General features: G+C 43.1%; 1 long non-coding RNA gene across 1 annotated transcript; it reads left to right on the top strand.

Moving 5' to 3' along the window:
* Positions 1-11,832: 11,832 nt before the first annotated feature.
* Positions 11,833-12,778, top strand: LOC309339923. The gene is made up of 2 exons (XR_014155662.1): positions 11,833-11,940; positions 12,326-12,778. It is a non-coding gene; the product is annotated as an uncharacterized lncRNA (long non-coding RNA).
* Positions 12,779-13,804: the final 1,026 nt, after the last annotated feature.

Here is a 13,804-nt window from a genome sequence, read left to right as displayed (position 1 = left end):
GGCGCCGCTCCTGTCAGGCGGCCCCTCCCTCCGGGCGACGCGCGCACACACACACACACCAACGGCACCCGCTCGCGCCAGCCCCCAAACACTGGCACGCGGGAGAGGGTGGGCGGTCGGGGGTGAAGAGAGCGAAGCGGAGGCGGGTTCGCTTGAGCTGATTGGCGCGGGCGCCGCCGGAGGGGCGTGGCCCGGCTGCTCCCTCCTCGCCCCGCAAGGAGCGAAATACCCAGCCGCCTCCCCAACCTGCGAGGTTCCTGATTGGGCCTCGCGTTACCTGCCCGGCTTGCTCTCCTGCACCACCCGGGCCCCGGCCCCCTTATTGGCTCTGCCTGGGAGGAGGGGGCGTGGCTGAGAGGGAGCGGAAATCCCATGCCAGAGCGGCGTTTATTCTCTCCTGGCTTTCTCTAGCGCGGCACTGAGGGCCACAGGTCATTCCAGTGGATGGCGGCGGGCGGCTGTGGAAGGGATGCCCTTGGCAGAGCGCTGTGCCTGCTGGTCTTTTTCCTGAAGTGCAAGACATATAACTCCCAACCAATGGGCGGCGGTGCGGATGTGTGTGTATAAATACGATTTGCACGTTCTATAAATAAGATTTATTACTTTTAAAGCATTAGCGGTTTTTTTGTATTCCGATCACCTTTGCGTTGTGAGTACTTTCCCCCGATGCAGCTTCAAAGGGCGGCTTCGCAAGGAAGCTCTTTACCGTAAGTGATGCATGTTGCTAGAGAGCTCAAGCATCTGTGCTGGCTCCTTAAATCACTCCAGGAACGAGGCCAGTTGCCGGCTTCAATCCATAATGGCACAGGCTCTGCTTATTTAAAAGGCCGCCACCTCATTCTGTTCCAAGTCCGTAAGCCCTCTTCCAGATTTCACCCACAATTTTTTAAATATTCCAACTACATACTGCCAAATTCCTGTCTCCATATTATGGAAGTAGATTTGGTTGCGTTTCTACAGGGGTCGGGGGTACAGCAGTACTTTCATTTAGAATTAGAATTTATTTATCAAGGCCGCACAGCCTTTTATTGGTCAAGTATGACACAATGCTGCAAAAAATAATCAAAGGCAAGGGGAAAGGTAGCCTTTTTAACGTTTTTCATTTTTTAAGTTGCGTCACTGTTTTTACACTTGAATGTTACAGCAGGAGCGTGTGGGTGTAGCCAGGATTGGGGGGGGGCAGAACCAATGAAATTGGTTAGTTAAGTATTTTTATTGTTTTATGCCCATGAGCAGGAGATTGCCTTGAAAAAGCAACATCTGGCAACCTGCCAGTTCCTCATATTCTAGCCTGGCATGACAGACCCAGCTCAGGGCTATGCAGGTGGTTCTCAGCTGAGTTGTATAGGAGAAAGTGAAACGGCTGGGAACCTGGAAAAGTAGAGGGGGACAACCTGCTTCTCCAGTCCAGAAACTATTGCCCCCAGACACATCAGATAGGTTTCACATTCTCTGAAACTCTGTCCAAGAGAATGGCTGTCAGTAGGGCTAGCCCTAATTGACATTCGAGCTACTGGAATCTACTGTGTTATTGATTCAAATATACATTTTATGTCAGATTCTTAAAAAATCCCCCCAAAATTATATTCACAAGAATAAGGAAATTTCAAAGGGAGCCCAAAAAGCTTTGAAGGACTATTTTGAGATAAATTTGAACACTACGGTGGAAAAAAAGAATCATCTGGGATGCAAGTAAGGCTGTGATGAGGGGGTTCTTGATACAACAGAATGCGGTAAAGAAAAGGGCACAAAATGAAAAAAAAGACAAGATTCTGGGAAAAATTAAAGAATGTTAGAAGAAGTTAAGATTAAATCCGAAGTCATAGCCGATTCTGAGAGAAATTAAACTCTATCAAGCACAATATTCCAAATTGATAAACCAGGAAATAGAATGGAAAATCAAATTAATGAAACAAAGGACATTTGAATCGACTAATAAATGTGGGAAACTGCTAGCATGGCAGTTGAAGAAGAGACAAAAATTAAACACAGTTACAAATTTAGAGATTGAAGGAAGGAACATTCAGAACCCTGAAGAGATTAGAAAGTGCTTTCAGAGATATTTCAAAAAATTATATACTCAAGGGCCGGAAGATGAGAACGAGATAAAACAATTTTTGATAAAAAATGGACTACCAAAACTGTCACAAGAAAACAGATCAATCCTGAATTGTAAAATAACACGACAAGAGATTGAACAAGCCATTCAGAACATGCAGCTGGGCAAATCTCCAGGGCCGGATGGGCTCACCTCCAAGTACTATAAGATATTGAAAGACTATTTGATACAACCACTGATGGAGGTGGGCAACGAAATTTTGGAGGGGAAGAAGGAACCGGAATCGTGGAAAGAAGCTTTCATCACATTGATACCTAAATTGGAAACTGAAAAGACACAACTTAAGAACTACCGTCCCATCTCCCTTTTAAATGTGGATTACAAAATATTTGCAGACATTTTAGCAAGCAGATTTTAAAAAGTTTTAAATGAAGTAATTCACAAGGACCAGGCGGGCTTTCTCCCAGGTAGACATTTGTTTGCTAACACAAGGAACATTATTGATATTTTGGAACTGCTGCAAACAAATATCAATACAAAAGCTGTATTAATCTTTATAGATGCGGAGAAGGCCTTTGATAATATTTCCTGGAAATTCATGAAGAAAAACTTGGAAGGGATGGGAGCGGGACGGGGGTTTGAAAATGGGATAGATGCAATCTATTCAGAACAAAAAGCTAAATTGATAGTTAACAATGTGGTCACAGAAGAGTTCAAAATTGAAAAAGGAACGCGACAAGGTTGCCCTATTTCCCCACTGTTATTCATTTCAGTCCTGGAGGTGCTCTTGAATATGATTAGGGGGGACCGGTTGGTTGAAGGAATTCAGGTCGGAGCGAAACAGTACAAACTTAAAGCTTTGCAGATGACCTAGTTTTGATTTTACAGGAGCCAGAATCTAGTACGAAAAGAGTACTACAATTGATTCAAGAGTTTGGTCGGGTGGCGGGATTTAAATTAAATAAGCAAAAAACTAAGGTATTAGAAAAAAACTTGACAGTTACAGAGTCAGAACGGTTTCAGAGGGAGACAGAGTTAAATGTGGTCAAAAAAGTAAAATACCTAGGGGTAAATATAACAGCAAAAAACTTGAGTCTTTTTAAGGACAACTATGAGAAATGTTGGTCAGAAATTAAGAGAGATTTAGAAAGTTGGACAAGATTGAAACTTTCCTTGTTAGGCCGAATTGCCGCTATTAAGATGAATGTCTTGCCAAAAATGCTGTTCTTGTTTCAAACATTACAGATTGTGGACAAAACAGAGTGTTTTCGGAAGTGGCAGAGAGATATTTCCAAATTTGTCTGGCAGGGCAAAAAGCCCAGAATTAAGTTTAAGATATTAACTGATGCGAAAGAAAGAGGGGGCTTTGCCCTGCCAGACTTAAGGTTGTATTATGAATCAGCAGCTTTCTGCTGGTTAAAAGACTGGCTACTTCTTGAAGACACTGATGTACTGGATTTGGAAGGTTTTAACAATGCTTTTGGTTGGCATGCATATCTATGGTATGACAAGGTTAAGATTAACAAGGTTTTCAAGAACCATATTGTCAGAAAAGCAGTGTTTAATGTCTGGACAAAATACAAAGACTTACTGGAAAATAAAACTCCAAGGTGGCTTTCACCACTGGAAGCGAAGGCCCGAAAAAGACTCAATATGGAGGCCAATTGGCCAAAGTATTGGGAAATATTAGAAAAAGATGGAGATAATTGGAAATTGCAGAGTATGGATAAAATGAAAGATAAAGTGCGAGATTGGTTACACTACGCTCAGATTAAGGAAGTTTTCAAACTTGACAAAAAGTTAGGATTCCAGGTGGAAAAATCGAAGCTGGAAATGGAATTGTTAGAGCCTAAGACTAAGGTACTTTCAAGAATGTATAACTTGCTGTTAAAATGGAACACACAAGATGAAACGGTAAAATCGGCCATGATAAAGTGGGCACAGGACATTGGGTATAATATCATGTTTGAGGACTGGGAAAGGTTGTGGACCACTGGGCTGAACTTCACTGCATGTAATGCTTTGAAAGAAAATGTTATGAAAATGATATATAGATGGTACATGACCCCAGTCAAACTTGCAAAAATATACCATTTGTCCGATAACAAATGCTGGAAATGTAAAGTAAGCGAAGAAACGTTCTTTCACCTCTGGTGGACCTGCCCTAGAGTGAAGGCTTTCTGGGAAATGATATATAATGAGCTGAAAAAGGTATTTAAGTATACCTTCCCTAAGAAACCAGAGGCCTTCCTTCTGGGTATTGTCGGCCAGAGGGTGTTAAAGAAGGACCGAACATTTTTTATGTATGCAACAACGGCAGCAAGGATACTCGTCGCCAAGCACTGGAAAACCCAAGATTTACCCACACTGGAAGAATGGCAGATGCAACTGATAGACTATATGGAACTGACCGAGATGACCGGCAGAATCCGAGACCTGGGAGAGGAGACCATAGAAGAAGACTGGAAGAATTTCAAGATTTATTTGCAAAAATATTGTAAATTGTATGAAGGTTAAGAAGGATGCTAGATTATAAATAACTTGGCACCATTAAAATAGACGAAATGAATTATGAAGATAAGTTAAATTTAGGAAAAGACAATTTTTGGATAATTATTAGGCTAAGCTTAATTTTTTAAGGTATGAAATAAACGTATCTAAAATTTGAGATACAACATTGGAAAATTAGATAATAAGGATGGAAACAAGGTGATAAATTGCTGGTTTAAGTTTTATAATTTGGAACGCTGGAGCGGGAGATGTGAGGAAGTCCAAAGAAGATAAGAAAATATGTTATGATATGTACTATTGTGTTTATTTATTTGTATTGTAATCAAAAAAACCTTTAATATATATATATATATATATATATATATATATATATATATATATATATGCTTTCGTAGATTTTCACGGGTACAGGAATGCAGGTTTTGGTGTCCTCGGGTGTCTTCCCGTGTAAAAGTTGGGGTGTCTAGGCGACGTTTCGAGCTCTGTTCCAGTAACAAGAAGCCGAAAGCACCAGCCTGAAGATGACGAGTGAGACCTCGTCGAAACGTCGCCTAGACACCCCAACTTTTACACGGGAAGACACCCGAGGACACCAAAACCTGCATATATATATATATATATATATATATATATATATATGGAAATTTCAAAGGGAAAGGTACTGCGTAAGGGGCTAGAACAATCCTAGACACCTCTTTACACGTCAGTCCTAATTTCATGAGTAACAACGGAACTCTGAGGGTTTATAATGAGTAATATGGTGGAGCGAAGTAACTTAGGGCACATATTTTAATACAGTGGTACATTGGTTCTCAAACTTAATCCGTTCCAGAAGTCCGTTCCAAAACCAAGGCACGCTTTCCCATAGAAAGTAATGCAAAAGGGATTAATTTGTTCCAAACAACCCCTAAAACAGCAATTTAACATGAATTTTACTATCTAACGAGACCATTGATCCATAAAATGAAAGCAATAATTAATGTACTGTACTATAAAATACATAAGACAGTATTGTAGCTGTTAAAAATTTATTTATTTATTTATTTATTTTTCTAACCAGCACTGATGATAGCTATTGTTTGGATGGAGGGCTTTTATCCATTTCCACAGTCACACATTCAATCAATCAGTAGCTGAACTGGGCTTCACACAGTCACAATAACAAATTAACCGAAAAAGCCTCAAAAACAAAAATGCAAAATAAATAGCAAAAACAAAAGCGCCAAACTTAATCCATTCTGGAAGTCCGTTTTGACTTCCAAAATGTTCAAAAACCAAGGCACAGCTTCTGATTGGTGCAGGCGCCCCAGAAACAATAGCCAACAACCACATTGGACGTTCAACTTCCAAAAAAATTCCAAACCAGAACACTTATTTCTGGGTTTTCGGCATTTGAGAACCAAGGTACCACTGAATTGGGTAGAGTGTGTAGGATGAACTGGGTGACTTCATAAACCATGGCTAGAGATATGGAATAAAATTCCCTCAGGCATGTTTGCAAGTTGTATGTTGAGGAAGAAGTGGGTTTTTTTGTTACCATCTTTAGACTCATCTGTCATACTCTGGAGCTGACTGAAGTGGAACACCGGATGAGGCAAGACTAGTTAGGGAAGGTTTCATGATGTGCTCTACCCCGCACAGAACACATAGCTCCCATGTTGCTTCATCAAGGAACGAACTGAGGCTCAGCCCTATATAGGGTCAACACAGTTGCCTCCTAATTGTGAGCCCTTCCAGTACTGGAAGCTGCTGCTTTGCTTTAGTATCTGACTGCAGTAGAGAAAGGGAGTTTCTGGCTACTCTGACTCTTCCATGGTGTCATCGGGTGGCAGTGCTTCTGGGGTGTGTTCAGCAGACCCTTCCCCTTTCGTTTTGGAGTTTCTCCACTTCATCACCTGAACAGGATTCCTGGTGTTTGACATCATCAACTGGAAATGACAAAGACAGGGGTGGCTCCCCCTCTCAGTGTGTCAGGTTTATTCACAAAACACTCATCGCACACTGAAAACAGAAGCGAGATAGTCACAGTGGCAGCAGTATGTAGATCACTAAAAAGGGCTTTTGAACAGCTAGGGCAATACTATCTGCTTCATCAAGCCCAGATCCATGGAGGAAGCTGACTGGAAGCAGTGGAGGAAAAGCCAGGGGAGAAACAGAGTCAAACCTGAGCTATGTGCTGGCAGCAAGAGTGATTTTGCAATTTGGCTGTGGAGCCCAGAGTGAATATACCCTCCTAAATAAATACTTCAGAGCACTTCCAAAACTGATTGGCTATAGGAAGGCACAAATTCCTGGGCATCCTTTTGTTCTCTACAGCATAGTAAAACTCTATTTGTGGCAAGATGGGGCAAGTCCCTACACTGCCAGGATATTCTTTGTTTATTTTGTGGAGAACAGTAGTGTTATTCACTCCTTTGTTAACATTATTAAATTTGTACTGCTGAAAAATTGACCCATCTCCAGAGAGAAATCTTCTTGTAAGGTGGGTAGATTGGATTGGATTGCTCAAGCTAAGTCCTGCTCACAAGATACATAACATCACCTCCACTGAGGTGACCAATTTGATCCCTTCAGCAACTTTTCCCATCAGGCAGGCCTCCAGAAGCCTCCATGCTTTTTCTGTGCAGGAAACCATACTGAAGCCACTTTTAAAATAATAAATGCAAATCCAGGGGTAGACTTGTCTCCTAGGCTCTTGTATTTAGCAGCCTGCCAACATGCTCTGACCACTACTGCCATGTGGCCCTCAGAAAGCTGTCCAGAAAGAAATGTGGCCCTTGGGCTGCAAAACAGTTCCCCATCCCTGCTGTACATTGTAGAAGGTTCAAATATTACATATATGTAAAAGGTGGAGTATGTGAACTCCTATCTCTTTGCCAGGAGAACAAAGCCTCCTGTTGGCTCTCCTGCTAGTGATGTTATTTTAGAGTAGCCCAAAGGCTGATTTGTGTACAGTTTGGAATCACAGTAGTTTTTGGCCTCTAAAGGCTTAGAGTGTATTTAAGAATTTGCAAACCATCCAGTACACATACTAGTCCAACCAGTAAAAGCACGTTTTGCTAGGTGCACCTAGACATATTGTGTGGGAGCTATTCTCCATAAGCAGCTTCCGTGAGACTGGGAGAACATTTAAATGAGCCATTCATGTGGACGTGGATCAGCTGGATCTTTTTGCAGTTGACCCACACAACTCTAGTTGAGTCATCCTGACTGTTGCTTTAGGGATAAGCTGCATTTTGCTCAGTGGAATTTACCTCTTGGTAAACATGTACAGTATAGGATATTACAGTGTTTGGAATTCTCTCAGCTGGGTAGGAGCTGCCCACCCACGCAGCTGAGAGGATATTTAAAGAGTATGTCTATATGGGACTAACTAGTAATCAGAACTAAAAATACAGTAAATCCTAGGTTCTGACAGGTTCTACCCACGTGACCTATCTGTGTCTATCGCTCTGCAAACTTTAGCCTCTGGTCCCATCCATTACTGGTGTGTCCCTGGAAGGTTGACCACAAAAAGAACGTGGACCTTGGTCTGAAAGAGGTTACACACCCCTGCAATTGCCTAGGTGTGCTGTCTAGTATCCCTTGCATAGTGCTATAGTATTGGAGGATTTGTTTGGGTGGTGTCCATGGACCCCAACCAAGCCTGTGATTTCATAACTGTAAGATTGTAGTTTGTAGTAGAACCGATCAGACCAGGTTTGTTTTTTGTTTTTCCCCTGTTAATTGCCCTAACCTGGCTTGTCACCCTCCATTTGCATGTCTGACAAGGTGGTGAAGAACACATGTGTTGACAACTGGGTACTGATGCTTTTTCTAGAGGAGGTAGACTTTCCTCCCTACTGGCTAAAGGCCACATCATCTTATAGGTAGGAGAACAGTAGGCCAGGAGCTAGTCTTTTGGTTTAGTATGGGGCCATGTGTGAAAGCTGGAAGGTCACAGAGGCTTGAGTTGCCATCTGTGCTGAATCCAAAGCTCTGGGTTTGGAGACACAACTAGATACCTTGTAGCAGGCATGTCCAAAGTCCGTTTCAGGGGCCCGCTGGTTGATTTAATCTGGCCCCCGTGTCATTATAGTAAAAGTAAAGGGACCCCTGACCATTAGGTCCAGTCGTGACCGACTCTGGGGTTGCGGTGCTCACCTCGCTTTATTGGCCGAGGGAGCTGGCATACAGCTTCCGGGTCATGTGGCTAGCATGACTAAGCCGCTTCTGGCGAACCAGAGCAGCACACGGAAACGCCGTTTACCTTCCCGCTGGAGCGGTACCTATTTATCTACTTGCACCTTGACGTGCTTTCGAACTGCTAGGTTGGAAGGAGCTGGGACTGAGCAACGGGAGCTCATCCCATTGCGGGGATTCGAACCGCCGACCTTCTGATTGGCAAGTCTTAGGCTCTGTGGTTTAACCCACAGCACCATCCGCATCCCCTCCCATGTCAGTATATGTCCTGGGTAAAATCCTTAAAAAAGCCCAACAACTTCGGGGGGAAATCCTAAGAAAAAGGTTCAACAACTTCAATCCTAAAAGCTCAACAACAATGGTTGGTCTTTTGGTCGGCCTTCACACATGTTCACTTAATGAAATCTGGCCCTCTTTGAAAAAAGTTTGGACACCCCTGCCTTATAGGAAAACAAGATCTGTTGGAGTGTTAATGCTGCGAGCATTTCCAGCTTATGCCCAGGTTATATATGTCAATCAATCAAATCTTTATTATGGTCATAGACCAGCATAAGTAGGGTAGGGTATGGTTATATATGTTATAAAAACCATATATCCTAAAGACGTCAGAGCCTCCATTGACCTTCATTCCAAGAAAACAGCACCCTGGATATGTGCTGGAACCCCTAAAGTCTCTCACTGCTCAGAGATTGGTGTGTGCACAACAGTACTTATCAAGGTCAAATGTTTCCATACCACACAAACCAGCTTAGATAAGCAGAGTCTTTAATGCCAGGGAAGTTAAACTGAACAGATGATTTTGATTCTGCTAGTTCTCAGTGCTAACATCTTCCTTTCCATTATGCCTGCCCATATTCAGTTGTGCTTCTCTCTGTGCGTCAGCACCTTTGACTTCAGAGAAAAGCAAGATGGAGCAAGTTAGGGTGGTATTCAGCTGTAAAAATCTTGCAGTTTGCATAGCATAAATATATCTCCATAAAAGTGCTTCATGGCAGAACAGCTGAGTAAGCTTAAATCCCTGCCAGCAAGCAGATTTTTCTTTCACCTTCTCCATCCAAACCCTGTTTCTTTTTTAAGGAAGTGGCTCATGCATTGGCTGTCGTATTATCCTGACACCTAGTAGTATATAGGCACAGTTGACTCATAACCTGTTGCAGGAATAATGGGAGCTGTTAATTAAAAGGTATTAATATCAGTTTGCAGGTACGTGTTTGCTTATAAAACAAAACTCACCAGACAGACTCAGCTGGCTGTCGATTTTCCTGGGTAGCTGACCTAAAAAAAAAAAAACCCAACCCCTGCCCCCTTTATGGCAGAAAAGAACTGCTAAAACTGGATTTCAAACTATAATCATGAATGGATATTAGGTTTCTTAATTTGCTGTCATGAGATAGATACTTCAATTGGTTGTTTTAAAGGTTTCAACAGACATCTAACTTGAGGCAAGCACTGGAAATATTCTTTTGGAAGCTTGTTGTTTACCTTCTGGTGGAAATGTAAGCCCCACCCCCCAATAAATCTCTTTGCAGAAACAATAGGATTTACTCAGATAATTTGCAGGATTAAGAGCTTGACAGTTCCTTTAAGGCAAGAGTGTGCATATGAATGTGTCTCTGTGTGTGAGAAAGTGTTTTAAGGTTTGCACTGACCTAACCTTGAGTGGACACGGGTGGAGAAGGGACGCGGGTGGCGCTGTGGGTAAAACCTCAGTGCCTAGGACTTGCCGATTGCATGGTCGGCGGTTCGAATCCCCGCGGCGGGGTGCGCTCCCATCGTTCGGTCCCAGCGCCTGCCAACCTAGCAGTTCGAAAGCACCCCCAGGTGCAAGTAGATAAATAGGGACCGCTTACCAGCGGGAAGGTAAACGGCGTTCCGTGTGCTGCGCTGGCTCGCCAGATGCAGCTTGTCACGCTGGCCACGTGACCCGGAAGTGTCTGCGGACAGCGCTGGCTCCCGGCCTATAGAGTGAGATGAGCGCACAACCCTAGAGTCTGGCAAGACTGGCCCGTACGGGCAGGGATACCTTTACCTTTACCTATAACCTTGAGTGATAGCAACCTATAGACCCAACATACCCCACTTAACAAAACCCTGCCTATTTAACTAAACCATGCTAGTTATGACTGACACATGACTGAAACGATGGCAGAGGTCCAGTGCTTTTCATTAAATTTTGCCACAACAGCCTCCGCCCAATCCTTGCTACCAAACTCTCTGGTGAGCTTAAAAAGCAATTTGGCAACATCCTGTGCTTAAGTGACTTGGCAGAGATGCAGACAAAATCTTAGTCTGACTGGCACAATGGTGTAATGGCAGAAGGCTGTAAAATACATTCCTCTTTAAAAAATAAAAATCAATGTGTCAATTATGCATGTCGCAGAGATGCAGGAGGGAAGCGGCTGTCTTTTGACCAGATGGTGCCAGCTTGTTCTGTACAATTCTGCTAAATCTGTGGAGGCTCTGCTTCTTCTTCAGGAAGAGTTGTTTCTTTATTCATCCCTTGAAACAAAGGGATGACACTTCTTAGTTTAGAAAAAAAAAGTTTAGTAGATATGAGAGAGGTTGATACAATTATGCACGGTAAATGTAAAGTGGTTTTCTCATAAGTTCACAACACTAGAACACACAGCAGGTTCAGGAAAACCAAAGGGAGGTACTTCTTCATATAGAACGTAATTCAAATATGGACTTTGCTACCATAAAAAATGTTGATGGCCACCAATTTGGATCGCTTTAAAAGGGGATTAGACAAGTTCATGGAGGATTAAGCCATAAATTGCTTCTAGTTCCTCTTCAACCAGGCCTTTGGCTGATTAACATTCTATGGGTTTTTTAAAATGTGTTTGTGGGAGGTTGATTATGGGTTTTTGTATTATGTATTTTGTGTTTTTATTTTGTATTTTTATGTTGTGTACCACCCTGAGATCTTCAGATGAAGGGTGGTATACAAATTTAAATAAGAAATAAGAATAAAAATTAAAAAATAGTTATCTCCAGAGTTAGAGGCACTATGCCTCTGAAGACTAGTCATTGTGGGACAACAGAAGTAGACAGTATTGTGTTCATGTCCTGCTGTGTGGGCTTCCTACTTTTTCTTTATTTTTCTTTGTTAAATTTATTAATTTACTCAATTTGTATCCCGCCCTTCCTCCCAAAGGAGCCCTGTTTATTCAAAGACCTATACAGTGGTGCCTCGCAAGACAAAAAGAATCCGTTCCGTGAGTCTCTTCGTCTAGCGGTTTTTTCGTCTTGCGAAGCAAGCCCATTGACTGCTTAGCGGATTAGCGCTATTAGCGGTTTAGCGGCTTTTAGCGGCTTATCGGCTTAGCAGATAAGCGCCTTAGTGGCATAGAAAAAGCGGGGGGGAGGAAAAAAACCCCGCAGGAACTCGCAAGACATTTTCGTCTTTCCTACGAATTTCCTATGGGCTTGCTTCGCAAGACATTTTCATCTTGCGAAGCAAGCCCATAGGAAATTCGTTTTGCGAAGCAAGTTTTCCGTCTTGCGAGGCATTCGTCTAGCGAGTTTTCCGTCTTGCGAGGCATTCGTCTTGCGGGGCACCACTGTATACAGCTTTTCACACGAGTACCAAAACACAGCACAACAATAACATCAACCACAGTAACATCTCATTCATATACACTTGGGTAAATAAAACATGATGTTAAATGTTGGGGGAAACGCATCACTGAAAATGCTCACCAGATCATGGGCAGGGGCTGCTGTTCCTTAATGTAGGCATCACCTACGATAATTTCCTCTTTCCAGTTCCTACGAGACGGACTGAAGCAGGCCGTGACAACACCAAGATGGACCAGAAGCACAACTCCTGCCAACCACGACTCAGGCCTTCAATTGCAGAGGGCCCAACTTTGTAAAACTCCTTCCTATTAAAAATCAGGTAGGCACCATGCCTGCTAAGTTTCAGATACCACGTGAAAACATTCCCCCACCCTGGAGGCCTTTGCACATTGAGTGCTGTTCTAATATTTCTATTTCTGATGTTTTAATATGCGTTTTAAATTTTGTATGTGGTTTGTTTTTACTGTAAGTCACTTTGAGACTAATAATAATAATAATATAATAATATTTTTTTATTTATACCCAGCTCATCAGGCTGAGTTTCCCCAGCCACTCTGGGCGGCTCCCACTCAAGTGTTAAAAACAGTACAGCGTTAAATATTAAAAACTTCCCTGAACAGGGCTGCCTTCTGATGTCTTTTAAAGATAGGATAGCTGCTTATTTCCTTCACATCTGAAGGGAGGGTGTTCCACAGGGTGGGCGCCACTACCAAGAAGGCCCTCTGTCTGGTTCCCTGTAACCTCACTTCTCGCAATGAGGGAACCGCCAGAAGGCCCTCAGTGCTGGATCTCAGTGTCCGGGCTGAACAATGGGGGTAGAGACGCTCTTTCAGGTATACAGGACCGAGGCCATTTAGGGCTTTAAAGGTCAGCACCAATACTTTAAATTGTGCTCGGAAACGTACTGGGAGCCAATGCAGATCTCTCAGAACCGGTATTATGTGGTCCCGGCGGCCACTCCCAGTCACCAGTCTAGCTGCCGCATTCTGGATTAATTGCAGTTTCTGGGTCACCTTCAAAGGTAGACCCACATAGAGCGCATTGCAGTAGTCCAAGCGGGAGATAACCAGAGCATGCACCACTCTGGCAAGACAGTCTGCGGGTAGGTAGGGTCTCAGCCTGTGGAGCTGGTAGACAGCTGCCCTGGACACAGAATTAACCTGCGACTTATGAAGGAAAGTGGGGTATAAGTTCCTTAAACAAATAAATCCTATTGCATCAGAGCTTATGGGAGTCGTAGCATGGGGAATTTTGTCTCCCCAAAATCTCAGGACTTGGTGCAGCAGGGGTGGAGCAGAACTTTTAATCAAAGCAAGCAGTTTGTTCCCCAGGGCTGTCAGCAGGCAGCCTGAAACACTGTTTTAAAGGAGGAAAAGTGGGGATGTTACCACATAGTTTAGGACATGTTTTCACAGACATCTGAGAAGGGAGAGGTAGAGAGGGAATGACAAATGATGCAATACCATGCCA

The sequence above is a fragment of the Podarcis erhardii genome (assembly GCF_964252035.2).
Source record: "Podarcis erhardii genome assembly, chromosome: 4".
NCBI classification, from domain to species: Eukaryota; Metazoa; Chordata; class Lepidosauria; order Squamata; family Lacertidae; genus Podarcis; species Podarcis erhardii.
This window is presented reverse-complemented; position numbering and strand designations above follow the sequence as displayed.